Here is a 16,540-nt window from a genome sequence, read left to right as displayed (position 1 = left end):
TGGAGGCTGACTTGTGGCTCTTCAAGTAGTTAATGCAAAGGATATTTAATTTGTAGCTTACTGGACCGACTTGTGACTTAGTTGGGTATAAGTAGGGGTTGTGGTGAAGTATTTAGTCATTATCATTCATTCAAAGGAGGAGTGAGTGTGGAGAGTAGTTGAAGAGTGAGTTTTTTCTTGAGTATGTGGATAGGGCACAGAATGTGAGGCAGTTTACAATAGGATTGTGATTATCTATCCATCTTGGAGAAGAGGAGGTAGAGGAGCGAATTTTGAAGAGAGCTAGTAGTTGAGGCTTGAGAAACAAGGAGACTTATTGCTGGGCTTGTGAGCACAAGTTGAGATCTTCCTTGGAGGTTTCTACTAGAGTGTACATCTGAACTAGCTAGGGTTTGGATTGGATCTTGAGGGATCTTGCATAACTATTACTTATTTGTATTTGGTTGTAATCGAGAAAGCCTTATAGCTTGACACATTGCATGTAATTAGTTATATCCATGAATAAATTATTGTGATTTGATATCAGATCTTGCATTTTTATTTGTGTTTCCATTGTGTGGTTATTTGTTGGGGGCTAGGACATCTCCTTTGGGGATTCTCCTGCCTTGCACTGCATCAAAAATTGAAGATGAAAATAAAGAAAAGGTTGACAATATCATAAGTCAAATGAGGTAGCAATGGATAAAGAAATCTCCAGAGAATGCAAGTCAAAGTCCTACAAATGTTGACACCCAAGTCAATGAGTTGGGTGATTCAACCATTTCAAACTAGTTATGCATGGAGATCACTGGAACTATGATTCAAGTGAGATACCTCATATCACTTCTAGTTAGCAAACAAGAAGATCCAAATTAGTATTTAAGATGCATTAGGATCACCAAGTTAGATAACAGTTGTAGTAGTGTCTTAGACCTTACTGAGCAAGGTTGGGTTGCAAGATCTTACCGAGAAAGGTCAGGTTGCAAGACCTAACCGAGCTTAGATACAGACGGTGAGTTTGAAGTTCTAACTAAGTCAAGGGTATATATCGAGTTGAAGACTTGGTCGAGTTGGATAGGTTGTCACTGAGCTATCCTTTGTACAATGCATTAATGACAACTTGAAAATAGAATTTGGTTAAGAGGAAAGAATCAAAGGTTTTGTTTTTCACCATGAATTATAGAGCAAATAGAGCAGAGTATTCCTGAGCCCCCGAGAAATTCAGAGCAGATTTGTCAAAGAATTATCTTTGAATCATCGAGAGATAATAGTGTCTTCATCCAACAACAAAGTCAAGAAGGGTTCTGAGATGCTGATAAGAAATGTAGTGCCCACAGACTCAAAGTTCAAACTTTGTCCAACGATATCAGAGGAACTAGACCCAGTCATTGCATATTCACAAATTCCTCCAAAGGTATTGTTGATACATGATATTAGGTCATTTTATCACTGTTCAATTCAAGAACTGGGTACTTTTGAGATGAATCAAGTGTATGAGGCATTATGTGTGGATGGAAACTTGAAGCTCGAGCATAAGCATCTAGAAACAAAGGGTTTAATCCACATTCTATTGGAAATTTGTTCAATGCTCCCCTTAGGATTCATGACAAGGGCTTAACCACTTCATGTGTACTATAAGTTGAGTGGTTGTATCATGCATTGAAAGATTGGTCTTTTGGTGCAACAATAACCCCACTCTAACAAGTAGTATTAGAGCTTGATCACATGTTTGAATCCTTAGACCCTTAGGTAACACTGAGGGGGAGATTGTTGGAAATTTGTTCAGCACTTCCCTCGGGATTCGTGACAAGGGCTTAACCACCTCCTATGTATTTTAAGTTGAGTGGTTGTATCAGGCATTGAAAGATCGGTCTTTTGGTGTAACATCAACCCCACTCTCACATTGTACATATGTTGAGGGAATTTCAAGGAAAATGGATTAGGTTTATCCTTAGTCTTGTCCATGACATGTAATTTTGGCTTAACCAACCCATCTAGATAATGAAGAATATGATTCATATGGTTACCGATTTTCCTATGCTAGAGAGACCTAAAAATAAAAAAACCCTAGGTCAGGTTGAGCTAGCAAAGAAGACTTTTGCTAAGTGGGATGGTAGAGGAATGAAGCTTAATGGAATCATAGACATGGAGATTAAGTTCGAAATATATGTAATTGCTCATAAAATTTATAGTTCCAATTGACTTAACAATGTTCTGTATGAAGCTGTAGACTTAGCATTCAAGATGGTCAAGAACAATCTATCCTTTGACCTCATTGAGTTGCAATTGAGCCAACTAATCAAGAACATGGAGAGAATTCGAGAATCCAAGACTAATCCATGTAAGTTTGGATCACTCCTTGTATGTTTATTCTTTTATGTTTAGAAGTATTTCCCTTCAAAAGGTGTTGTGGTATGGAAGAAAGACATACCTATTTTATATCAAATCAATGTGTTTTATAGCTGAAATTGGAGATAATTTTGATAGTATCATGGATGCATACTTTGAGACCTTTAAGGAAATGATGCAAAGTAGATTTAGGATACCTAAACAACTAGTTGATTATTATGAACAAGTTATATATTTCCTTGTGGACTATGACAAGGTGCATATTCAAGCAGTTAGGCCAAAAGTGGCATGGGTAAAACCTCTTGGGTATGAGGTAAACATTGATGCCACAAGAGATATCATTGATGCTCTTGTCAATGAGCCTATGGATCCTAAGGCACCATATTTTGGTACATATGAAGAGGAGAAGACCAGGATTTCTTTGGAAATCAAGATTCCTCAAGCCCTAAAGAGGGGAAGAAAGACAGTTGAAAAGATTCAAAAGGAAAGAAAGAAATTTGGTTCCCCTCTTCTACTCACAGAAGGAAAGGGAGATTACATTGAAGAAGAAGAAGAAGGAGTAGATGAACATGAAAAAGAAGTAGAAGAATCTTCAAAAAAAAGGAAAAGGTAACTATAACTAAGAGAGCTACAAGCTCCTCTCCTACATTCTTCACTAGAAGGCCTGCCAAGTCAAGGAAGAAGTTGAAGCTTTAAGATGAAGATGAAGAAGAGCAACAGGTAACTTTTCAGAAGTTTGCTCCTGTATATGAGCAATGTTAGTATGCTAATAGAAACCAAATTTAAATAAAGCTTCTACAAACTAAACAAAATTCATAAACTTCAAGATAGACTAAGATGAGCTCTCAATTGAGAATATGATCCATTAATGGGCTCTCTCAATGAGAAGCTCTCTTGTTGAGTAGCTTTGTCTAAATAGATAGGATGTATGCTCAAGCTTTATGCTTCAAAAAGGGCTTCAAATGGAGTTGGAATTTGGGTGTGAGTGTATGGTTTTGATGTAGAATGGCTTCTCAAAATGGCATTATGACTTTACTTCATGGATTGTGTTAAAATGGCTTGGGAGAGGATTCCTTAAATAGGCAAAGGGCTTGAGGGATCAAGGGCTAGGATGCAAGGATGGGAAAAAGCTTATGGAAGACTCAGATTGCATGAGAGGAGAGCACATGGATTGTGCTTCCTTACAGCCAATCAGGGAGTGACACATGTCACAGGGTGAGAGGATGGAGGAAAGGGGAAGGATGAGTCAACAAAAGAGGCTCAAGGGATAAAATCTTCATAAAGACCCTCATAATGGCTTGTAAGAGCAATAAAAGGGCTTGGAAGAGTCATTTATGGCCTAGTGGCCTTCATAAAGTTTTATGGTTGAGATATTTTGAGGGAGATGAGAGCAATTTCGACTTGGGCTTGATTAGGAGGGTTTTAAGCTTGCTTAGGATTGTGCAAATGATTAGAGGATGGATTAGGATGGTTTAGGATTAGCTTAGGGATAGGCAAGTGGATGGCATTTAATGAGGGTGGGTAAAGGAGGAGATATTTGTTAACTTTGGCTTGGGTTAGTAAGTCTTAACCCATGTTTAGAGAATGTGACAAGGTTAGGAGGGGATTAGGATTAGGTTTAAAGACATCTTCTAGAAGAGTCTAGACTTTGGATGAGGATAAAGACTTTCTAGAATAGTCTAGAATTTCCTAGGATGAGGATGAAGACTTTCTAGAAGAGTCTAGAACTTCTTAGGGTGAGGATAAATTAGATTTTTAAGAAATAAATAAAGTTTTATTTATTTCAAGGGTTTGGGTTGAGGAGATATTTATTAAAACTTTTTTAATAAACATGAGGATTAATATTTAATCTTAATTAAATATTTTGAGTTGGGATTAGGGGTAGGAAATGATGGGATTAGCCTTTAATCAAAATTAAAGAAGGATTAGAAGATTTTGGAAGAGGTTAGTGGTCTTAAGGAAATTGGCCAAGCTTTGGGCAAAAAATAAATTTTTTATTTATTTTGGGTTTTTTGGTCAATTTATTAATTAAATAATTAATAAATAAGGAAATAATGTTTAAATAAGATTTAAACATTTTTGGGAGGGATTCCTTAATTAAATATTTTTAATTAAGATAAAGGGATTTAATGGCATAAAAATAAATAAATTAATTAAATAATTAATTAATTAATAAATGATGATGTCATCAGAGACTTTTTTCAGAAAATAAAAATATTTTATTTTCTAAAGGATTTTTAGGTGTCTACAACTCCTACCTTTGAAGAAAGATCGAGAAGACTCACATAAGGAGGAGGTATATCATATTTTAAATATCTTAAGTGTGAAACTAGGAGCAAGGAAGAGAAAAAATAGGTTGAAGAAGCCTTAGTAGTAAAAATGGCTAAATTGAAATATGCTCCAAGTGAATTGGAATACCAAGACCCATATGTTATACTTAGTTGCACCTCAATGGGATAATGCTTTAGTAGTTGCCAAGGATATCAAGGAACAAACCTTGAGGAAGGTAATGCTAGATCTTTCAGACAAGGAAATGAAGGAAGCATTGACCAAGCATGAACAAAAGCTAACTCCTAAGTTCAATGCATTCCTGATTTTGTCTAAAGCTATTGAATCTGTTGTGCAATCAAATACACATGCATGGAAGAAAATTTATTGGGATTTCATGTTGTAAATCCTACTAAGGAGGTTGTACACATAGATGATGTTAATAATGAGGAAGATTATGATGAGAAAGATGATGAATAAGATGTGGATGATCATACAGTCAGTGAGGATCTACCTGAGATTCAAGATATCCAAGATTTTGATCCTGAGAAGATAGTAGTAGAGGTAATGGCCTCCTTTCCTAATTCTTTGAGAAAAACATTGATTATATCAAGTCCAGAGAAGGTTGGTACCGAGTCACAGACAATTGAGTTAAACATTGTTCCACTGAGCACTCAATTGAATGTTGAAGCTATTCTACCAAGTGCAATGATGAGTGTTGTTACTACCACTTCATCTACCAAGAAACAGGCTCTACCCTTCATAACAATAGGCCAGATTGAGTCTTAGCAAGGTATTGTAAATATTCCTGCTATTATCAGTAATGTTGTTTTTGCAGTGAGTGCAATGATAGTTGAGGTTAAGCCTCAACCAAACACTGAGGTTTTGAGTAAAGGAAAGGAGATTTTTCCTTTCTTTATTCCAAAGGAAAATGGTAAAGAGGTAGAAGCCTCCATTGATGAAATTGACCTGGATGAGAATATAGTTATTCCAAATTAGGATACCTCTAATCTCACTCCTGAAGAAATGGACACCCTCAGAGAGATTTGGAAGAAAAAGGAAAAACAACAGAAATTGAGAGTAGAAAGGAAGAAGAGGAATCAAGTGCTAGAAGACATAAAAAGTATATTTGTTGATGCACTTAGCATTCAAATTGATGAAAAGAAACCTATATTGGATCAAATTGTTGACATAGTTCACAAGTTTAATGAAGATCTAAGTGGATAAGAAAAACTATTGCAGAGGGCAGAAAGAAAGTTTGATAAATTTTTTTTGGAGAAAGTGGCACAAAAGATTGCCATTTATCAAGTGGAATTGTCCACTATTCTTGTTAATTTTGAAAAATCTGTAAATAATGTTGTTTCCTTATTTGTAAAGTTAAGTGATACTGCAAATTTCACCAAGGAAATAAAGGACAAGTTGTCTAAGATAGATATTGATATGAAGGCAAGTGCACATCAGTTATCACTTGACACAAGCACAAGCTCTGCACATTTCATCAAGATCAGACATCTAATAGACTTGTAGGCATAATTGTTGAGAGAAGAAGCCAGAATCCGGGCTACACTAGCATATATTCAGAGTTTGATAATTCCCAACATGGATCTAATACAAAAGCATATTGTTCATGCTAAAACATTAATCCATGACAACAACTTTTCAATTGTTGATCATATGATGGAATTATTGGTTGAAGCACAAATACCTTTGCACAGTTCCAAAGTTTTGCAAGATAATTAGGATAAAACAATGCCCACAATTTTGATGGTACATAGTGATTTCCTTTCATATTTTGGTGTCACCTTCTAATTATGCATTTTTTTTGGCATTTGTGTCAAAAAAGGGGGAAATAGTTATATCATACAAAAAGAAAGATATATGAATATAAGGAAGAAGACAACATCAAAAAGGGAAATATAGAAAGGAGGAAATATATGTACAATAGAGCTACACAAATAAATTTTGAAAAAAGAAAAAATAGAGTCAGTTTCATCCGAGTATCAGCACAACAGTCAAAACAGAGTTACAGACCCAAGCATATTGATAAGGGGAGTTTTGATTTATATTTTTAAAGTATTCAGAATTTTGGTATGATAAGTGTTTTTAATGCCAAAGGGGGAGATTGTTGACCTAATGGTCAAATCATTTGTCAGTTAGTGCCTAAACACTTAATCATTTGGTTGGTTACATTGCTATTGAGCTTCACAGAGTCTACCAAGCTTCACAAGCAGAAAGTAGTGTAAGTCAAGCTATCAGTGTCTACCGAGTTAGCCATGTTAACCAAGCAAAAGGAAGGTAGTATTGAGCAAGCTGCAGTATCAACCAAGCCCTTCAGTGTTCACTAAGTCTTCAGTGCTAACCAAGTTTGTACCTATTCCTGAGTGATCAACGTGGACCGAGCACCAATGTCAACAGAGTGCCAAAGCTTGCCAAGTTGACAATATTGTTGAGTGTCAGAATATCACCAGAGTGGTCTTCAGAACCCAAGTTACAACATTGAGCCAACTAAGTGAAGATTATTGAATTTGGTATTGTAGCTAACTCAAGAAGGTAATTATTTGGATTGGTATATATGTAAGACATCTTGTTATATCCAAATGTGTAAGAGTATGTATATGAAACAAGTATGAAAGAAAATTAAAGAGTAAAGACTACAAATAGTATAAGGAAAAGAAGAATCTCATCAATCACATCAAGGTGATCATTTCTACATTAAAGGAATCTCAAATAGCAAACCAAGTTGCAAAAGTAGAGATCAACCACTATTTCATCCTAATAGGTGCACTAGTCAAATCTTCTAACAAGGTGGACTTAATAGTCTTATGCTAAATCTCCTAACCGAGTGCATACATAATTGTATTGTATAAATCCTTTTACAAGGTGGACCTAATAGTCCTTATTGCTCCTAACAGGGTAGATCAGTAGAAGTGATCATTTGTAAGCCTTAACCGACCAACTTTATACTGTAGTACCAAAGCTTGTGGATATCATCCCCACCCCAATTTTACTTTCTATTTGGAAGGTTTTCATGTTACCAATCATTGTGTCAACTCTTATGAATGTTTTATTACATTTATCCTTTCACACATGCAATTAGATCATATTAGCTTAAAGAGGATTAATTGGTGAATTGAAGTTAAAATTTTATTGGTTCCTAATTCACCACCAACCCCACCCCCCTCCCCGCCCCCTCCCCCCCCCTTTGCCTCTTCTCATTCACCTAGTCCACCATACATTTCCAACAAGATGAACCCACATTGGATGGATATTGATTGGTTTATTAAAGAGGGTTAAAGGAGGTTATCCATGGTTTGGCCTAGAGAGAGTGAATCCTCCACACCCAAACTTTCTCAATATCAAGCCACATTCATCAGAAGAAGTAAAAACGACAATAAAAACTACTTTGCATAGGGGAAAAGCTTGATGTCATTTGAGACTAATGAGCTCCATGAATCAAACACTCAACAATGTAGATAAGGAAAATAGAGCTAAAAGCTAGTGAATCTATAAACCATCTCAACGTTGGTAAAAATCCTTAGTATCCACCAGTTATAGGCCACAAACCACCACAAGGATGTCTTTGCATGTGTCACTAGTTGATATTTCTTGTTTGAAGGTATAATAGTAACAAAATTTGCAACACATGAAAAATTGCATCATTCAAGAAGTTTTGAGGGCATAGCCACAATAATAGGTCTCTATGAAGTATGCCTAGAATGTACAAATCCACAAGGAACCCAACACGACATGTTGTACATGTCCCTCTGCCACCCCTACCTCGCTCAAAAAAGATTAAAAAATATTAAAAACCACCAACAGGTGTACATGGTGAATAAGTAGCCACTCCCACACACAACACACCATATGGGAAAGACATAGGAGTAGACTATGCTTCATAAGCATTTCCAACATGAATGACAAAACTTTCACATGCAAAATATCTTGAGAAAACACAAACCTAGAGCCAAATTTGCAAAGGGAGCTAATGCAGATGTGGGAGTGAGCATTTGGAATTCTAGACAGTGATGGTAGTGAGTGTTATGGTAAAACTTGTTGTTGTTGGTTGCTTCACTTATTGCAATATACAGTATGAAAGAAGTGCCTTAGATTCGTAGATGAGTTATTTAATTTGAGCATGTACAATAGGTTGAGATTAAAGGAATGGTTGAAATCATGTTAGATAAGGATGATGAATAGTCTTAAAAGTATGGAAAGGAAATTTTCAGTGGTGTGAATTTGAAAACTAATTGATAATTTTTTTAGGAATGAAAAATGTTCTAAAATTGTTCATACTATTTTATTAGAGTAGTACAATTTAGGAAGAGTTCATTGTGTTGGTTTGTGTGTCATTTGCAAAGGTATTAAAATAAATATGAGAAAGTGGAGTATTTGAAGTTGGAATTGAAGTTTGGAAGTGTTGATAGTACTTTGAATTTGGTAGAGTAGGAAATCATTGGTGTTGGTTTAAGTGCAAATGTACATAAAGAACCTTGAAAGATCATATATTTTAAAGATAGACCACCTTATACTTTAGAGATACATAAACCTATATGAAAGATGCAAATGAGTAATTTTGAAATGCATAGTTTCAAGAAATAAGAGCATAATAATCATATGAAGAATTTAATGAGTAGATACAATGTACTTTTAGTAATAAGGGAAAAGATTATGTAATGTTTTATATTCACCTAGCACTTAACATAAATCTATAAATAATTATACTAAGAATATTAGTAAATAAGCAACCCTCTATATTTGTAATAATTTTTTTGTTTTGTTGATATAATCAATTTTAAAGATTATTTTAGTAAAGAACAATAAAAGAAAATAGTAACTTTATAAAAATTTATTGTATATTTGTACACTCAATATAGTATAAATCATTCACAAAGAGTAAAATAGAAGACAAAATTTAGTGAAATATCTAACTACAATTAGTTTTTTTAACTTGATTAGGAAAAGGTTAATGTGTTCATGTATCATTAATATTATTTACATAAATTATAATACTACTCTTTGCTAATGACATTGTGTTTGACTATAAAATATAACATTTATAGTTAAGGATAATTGAGAAGCTCAAGTTGAAATAGATCAAGGATCACAATTTGTGAATTATGTTGTGATGGTTGTGAGAGAAGGGTTTGTCTCTAGAGCAAGGATGCTAAGTGTATTCAAAGAATCAATCACTGTAATCAAGTTACATAAATAAGAGGGGATGAAAAAAGAATGGAACAGTTTGTTCTTAAAAATTGATCTTGAAAAAAGAGAAGATATTCATAAGTTTTTTAGTTGTATATTTATAATAAGACAATTTGAAAGAAAGTAGAAAAAATCACAATTATTTCTACGTCTCATGTGCAAATGCCATGAATTGGAAATGATAAAAAAAAATGATATAAAGATTTACAAAAAATAAATCAAAATTTAAAGTTAGGATAGGTTTGAACTTATTGCCTTGGTATTTACTCTAGCCAAAATTTCAAGATTTTTATTATGTCAAGTAAGGTCACCTATGGAGTCATTATACCTATGTCCTCACTCATACATTTTGTGGTCCTTGTCGGCCAAACTTCTAAAATTTGTTGTTTTTAGTTGAAAATGATGAGACAATTAATCTTAATTCCTCTTTATCAAAAACATTCTTACTCTTGTGCTTGTAATATTTTTTACAAACTAGAATGACAAACTTAATTCATTTTCTTACAATTTTTCTCTCTTAAAACTGAAACCTCTTTAAAAAATAATAAGATATTCAATACCAATACTTAAGTCATCACCACTTTCCATTCACCCAAGAGTCCCCTTTAATAAGAGAAATGTCACAAAAGAAACTTTAGTACCTCCTAATGAACCAATGGTAGAAATGGTGGAGTATGTGAATGTTAACTTTTTATCTTTCTACGTTAAATTTGACAACCATCTACATGTCAACTTTTAAATTTTATTATAAATAAAATATACTTTTAAAAGTAATTTAATAAATACAAATAAAATATGTAAATTAAATTCTAATAATTTTGTAGTAGATATCCATCGACATTTATTTAGATAGATTTATTTAAGATATCTATACTACTTACAAAATAGATTTAAGATATCTATTGACATTTATTTAGATAGAATTATTTAAGATATCTATTCTAGTAAGGACCGGCTCTTATCATTTAAAATTTGAAACTAGTAGATAGAAGGTTCTTAAGGAGGGGTGGGAAGAAGGGAAGAAAGAATCTAAGCAAGGGAGTGGTGGAAACTGAATGACACTTCGTGAAGGAGTGTATGGCTTATGAAGGTATTCGCAATAGTAAGTACATGTCACAACCAATTTCTTCTCGCTGAATAAATTGGCATCACATTTCCACGTGGATGGCAAAATGAACCATTCTCATAAATTATAATTAATGATTAGAAATCGTTAATGTTATTATTGGATATTGAGGATTGGGTCAATTATAGATTGTGGGGATGACATGCATTGGGCATATTTTTGAAATGACAAAGGGAGTGGGGAGTAGATAGGGAGAATAATAGAAACCAAACAAGAGAAACTCGGGAGATGGAAGGAGGGAGAAGAAAAGAAGAGGGCACACCATTCTTGGTAGTGCAACGTTTTTCTTCAAGAAACCTTTGATATTATTCATTAAGCTTTGCATTAAATTGGTAAAACGAATCAACACAAATGGGGAGAGGGGTCGTCATCTGAATAGAATCCATCGTAGATGGAGGTCTTTATGGTATTGTAAGGAGAAGGTCTATCAATTTGATTTTGAGCACACTTCACTTGGTCAGTTGAAACTTGTTGGAGCCATCGCTGGGAGTTCCAAGTTCTCATATGCAATTTTTGTTGTCAGTTTTAAGTACTCTAGAAAAATAATTATTAGAGTATAGTTCTCAATTTGTTATTGCATGAGAGTAAAATGGACTTAGATCAATCTGTTTCTTTTATTTCTCCTTGCTATGAAGCTATTTCCATTACCATCATATCGTCACAACGTCTTTATTCCATGCTTGTATAGTTTGAATATGTTGTCAATAAATATTATGTTGAAGAATTGGTTTCATTTATGTCAATTGTGTTTAGGGCCAACGAGTATGATACTCTTGCCACATTCATTATCGATTCTTGAGTCTGTTATTTTGTTCACTTAGGCAAGGGAGCCCAAAACTTATTTTAGATTAATTCCTTGTGCATAGAAATGGGTGGATAAACAAAGAGAATTTCCTTGAAAGTGGTAGCCTTGAACGATATTAATCTTTGTGCAAACCAATAGTTGTACATTACCTTATAATGCTTGTGAAGTGGTAGAAAAAACCAATTTCCACTTCTTCAAATGTTGATTATTCTCCTTCATACATTGGTTTGATGAATGGTATTAGATTTTCCGAATCACCATTATAATGTGATCATCTATGCTGGCTAGGAAAAATACTATCGTTCCATAATCTTTAAAGTAATTAATTGTTCAATGTTCACTACATGTAGGCGAAGACATTGCCATGTTGCCTTCTAGTTAATCGTTTGGTTGTTATTGAATAATGTATGCAAGGAATCTAATGCATTTGACTTGTCAATGTAAAATGTCTGCTATTAGACTTCCATTTGAAATTGTTAAGGGAAATCATTATTGGATAAAAGTAAAGATATGTATGGACCTTTGGAATTGTTTCCTTTTACTAACTTACCAGGTTGTAAAAGAGAATAGTCAAGAAAACGATAATCGATGTAAATTAAAATATTGTTGTTATTCTATGTTATTAAAATAGCACCTTGATTGTGATAACTCAAAACTATGAGGAACACAACACAAATGACACACAACATACATACTGGGGTGATTATATGGTTCTGATTTCATTATTTTGCGTAGTAGAACAATAGGTTACCTTTACTAAAAATTGTTTTGTCAAAAGATTCTAAATTTTGAGAAAATAATGCACCAATGTGTTGTAATACAAGTATGGTAAACATCAGCTCTTCTCATTGTACAATTCCAAAAACACCAATTTCTTTATAAGTGCATTTGTGATAATCACCATCTAGATTAGACAATGTTTGACTTTAACTTTTGAACAGTGAACAAACTAGTCTTAATGTTTTTGGGAACCATGGTATAAACATGGAGAGTACATTAAACTGATGCTTCCATTTGTGGATCTTTTGGGCCTTAGCAAATTATGTGCAAGGTACTGGTTTTGGGATATGGTTTGTTTTATGAATGTTGTAACAATTACCTAAACTAGGGAATAGATGAGTAGAAGGTTGACCCTAATAGATAGGAACCAAACTTCTTTGTACTGTATATAACCTGTGAGTAAGTATTTACTCTGTAGATTTGGAAATTGTTCTGAAACACTTAGATTCTAAGACTTGTTAAATGTCAATTGACATCCTCAGTACAATCAACTTTATATAATATTGTAAAGAAGCTTAAGGATGTGAGAGCAAGATATATTGTTCTGAAGAATAAAACCAAGTATTTTTGTAATAAGAACTAAAGATTCTTGTTACTTAAATTTACACCTTGTGTATCTATGTTTTATGAGAGTAATTCAAGATAAGATAACATACTTGGAATACTAATTGATGGAAAAAGAGTTTCATTGCTACCTATGGGATTAGCTTAATATATGTATTTATAACATGTGTCCATAGAGATTTGATGGTAGTACTGGTATGTTCTATTGGAAATTGGACTAATTTTCTTGCTAGAGATGAGCTAAGATGATGTGATTGACTGATCCATGTTAATGGACTTTATGGTTTTATCCTTGTACGTTCATGTGTATATGTAACTCAATGTTGGATAAACCATGCTCTATATATATATATATATATATATATATATATATATATATATATATATATATTTTAATATTGGAGATGGGACTATGATATTGAAGTGATAACTAAGAAAATGTTGTTTTTGTTGTCTTGTAGACCGATTAATGTTCTTGACATTATTTGTGTAGCATGATTCCATTACTTCTCTAAGTTTTACTTGTTTAGACTATCTCGTTGCTGGATTGGGTATGTTTCATGTCAGGAAAGATTTCGAGGAAGCTTAATAGTTCCGTGGTAGGGTGGTAAAGCACTCTTACAATATTCTCTCCCTAGTGTTCTTAGATGGAGTTCATCTCAACTCGGTTGTCATAGTTAGACCATCTAGTATCTGGTATCTAGTATCAGCATTCTTTTAATTTAAATGTTAATTAAATATTTATGTTAACTAGTCAATGTTCCTATTACCTTGACTCTCTTTGACCTTCCATATTTTACGAAGATTGCTGATGTGACATTGATTTTATAGAGGCAGTCCTTACTGTACAAGGACAGCTTACATGTGAGTAGCATGAACTTTTCTTTTTTAGCACACAAGGTTACACAGGTCGTGCTTAGATGTCCTTTTTGTCCCTTATACCAATAGTCTCGTAAACTATTGATATGATATGATATGATAGATTTTAATGACCTCCATGAGGCTAAAGTAGCCTATGAGACCCACACGATCACCCCCCCAAGACAGGAGTGGAACTAATCTAGTTGCAAAGTTTTGGTTAACTTGTCTCTCCTTCTTTGAAGTTTGATGATCAGAGCCGTTGTTCTCTTCACTTGATCTTCCTCGAATAAATAGTTGAAGTCCTTGTTCTGCAATATCTCTGTATAACCAAATCTGATGTCATTGTACATGCTAGGCAATCCATAACAAAGTGTTGCTCTGTCTCAACTTCTCCCATATTACAGAATAAACACATTCTGTCTACCCACTCTTCCTTTGGAACTTGCCATCTACCAGTTTCACTCCACAGCCGGTGTGAACTAGTTTTGAGTTGTGCTATCAGCATTTTTACTTTCCAATTAATAGGTGCTCTTATATAGGCCTTTTCATCATGACTAGAAGTGGGGTTAAATTCTTTAATGTAATAAGATTTTTTCCGCCCTATGTGTCTTGTCCATAGAATATTGTGAAATTTTTCCATGACAAACTTCTTTATTTCTTTAATGTTATTCGGGCAAGTATGGATGTTGATATCCCATTTCGCATCCATTTGTCATTTTGCTTCATCCATGTGCTTTTCCGCCTGACAAGTTTTTCCTCTATGACTAGCTTGGGCCAGCGATGTGTTTCTAGACCTTGAGTTTTCTTTAAATAGCTTAGCATCTGGACCAATGCGACAGCTTCTAACGAGAAGGAACCCACCTCCGCCAATAGAATCTCATACGGTATCGTGGTCTTGACTTTAAGATTGCATGTGATGAAGTGTTTTTGAATTTTTTCTACTTGTCTCCATTTTTATTCAGACATACTATCGCCCCACACTTCACATCCGTATAGAATAACCGGAGTGACCAACAAACCAAAAAGAGTTTTCATGGTCGTCCAATCCCATAATTCTGCATTCCTACACTTGTTTTGTAAAGAGTATAACGCTTTCCAGCCCCCTTGGATCCTTTTTGATCTGCGTGTATCCCAATTGAGTTTGTTATGAAAATCTATGCCCAAGTATTTGTACTCCACAATCTCAAGAGGGTTACTCTCAAAAAGAAACTCGTCGTCTATTAAAAGCTTTCATTTTATTTCTTGTTCTACTTTCCCAAAATTGATCAATCGAATCCGCTTTGACCTGTAGTGAGCCTTGAGAGCCTATTTAATGGCGGGATTGTTAACGAAGAGACCGAGCAAGTTGGGCTTGGTGCTCAAATCTCTGATGCCCTTGCTGGTGCTCAAAACTCACAGGCTTACAAAACATGCTTGCAAGATGCCTGCGGATGAGAGAGGTTGCTTGCACCAAACAGGGATTGCACATGCTAGATCTGTATCTTGTAGTAGTCCTACTCGTGATCATGTCAAAAGCATTAACCACTAAGGGCCCGTTTGGCAACGGGAATACAAGCGGAATAAGTGTATGTACATTCCAAAAAAATTGAATTCCTCGTTTGGATGCACCAAAATAGAATTGGAATACGAAATAAAGTAGGAATACATATTCCAATTTTGGCCCAAAAATGGGGTTTTGCAATTCCACCCAAAAAAGTGTTATTGGAGTACATATTCTTATTCCACTTTTATTTATTTTAAAAAACATAAATTTTAGGCTCTGCCAATTCCCATCAAATTTTGGCTGAACCAAACAGAGAACAATACGTAGCCCCATTTTCTATTCTAGAATACGTATTCCTATTCCCGCAGCCAAACGGACCCTTAAAGCTTGTCAAGTTTAACATAAAACAAGTCTAAGCTTTCTTGCAGCATTCCCCAATGCAACTTGCTTTGATCTTACAACCCTTAAAATCTGATCTTACAGCCACGGTATTTCAGTCTTACAACCCTTCAAATCTGATTTCAAAATTCGTACCAAACAGACAAAACTTTTTATTTTAAGAACTTCTTATGAAGTGTTGTACCACCGAGTTTCATTCTTACGACCCTTCAAATCTAATTACAATCGTATCTCAATGTCTGAATGCTGACCTCAAATCTCAGTTCGGTCTGTTTTGAACAGATGAACCCTTTGAGTTGGAGTGGATGCCTTGGGTGCGCACAGACAATGTCCACCTGGATGTCTGATGGCAGCGTGTGAAGATGAGCCCCGTGATCCAAATAATGGCAGTCGGGCTTAGGAGTCGATCGCCTCCACTGCCTGCGTGCTTGGATAAATATTAAGTAGAGCCACCACACCTGCGCTTCTTTGCTTTACAGACATTGTTCGTCTACTCAAATTTCAATTTCTATTTTTTCTAACCAAACAGAGAACAAATTCTTATTCCCCAAACGTGCCCTTACTAATCGTTTTTCCAAGTTTCTTTTTAATCACAATGGGCATTTGCATAGTATGAAGTCTAGTGAACACCTACAAGTTTCCAGGCATTTTGACAAAGACATGGCATGCAAACTACTTAATATCTTGCCAGTTATACAGATTTTCGTCCGGCTTTGCTTGTTCT

This window comes from Cupressus sempervirens, chromosome 1, assembly GCF_028749045.1.
Source record: "Cupressus sempervirens isolate cs-2001-9-10 chromosome 1, ASM2874904v1, whole genome shotgun sequence".
NCBI classification, from domain to species: domain Eukaryota; kingdom Viridiplantae; phylum Streptophyta; class Pinopsida; order Cupressales; family Cupressaceae; genus Cupressus; species Cupressus sempervirens.
Note: the sequence above shows the minus strand (reverse complement) of the source record.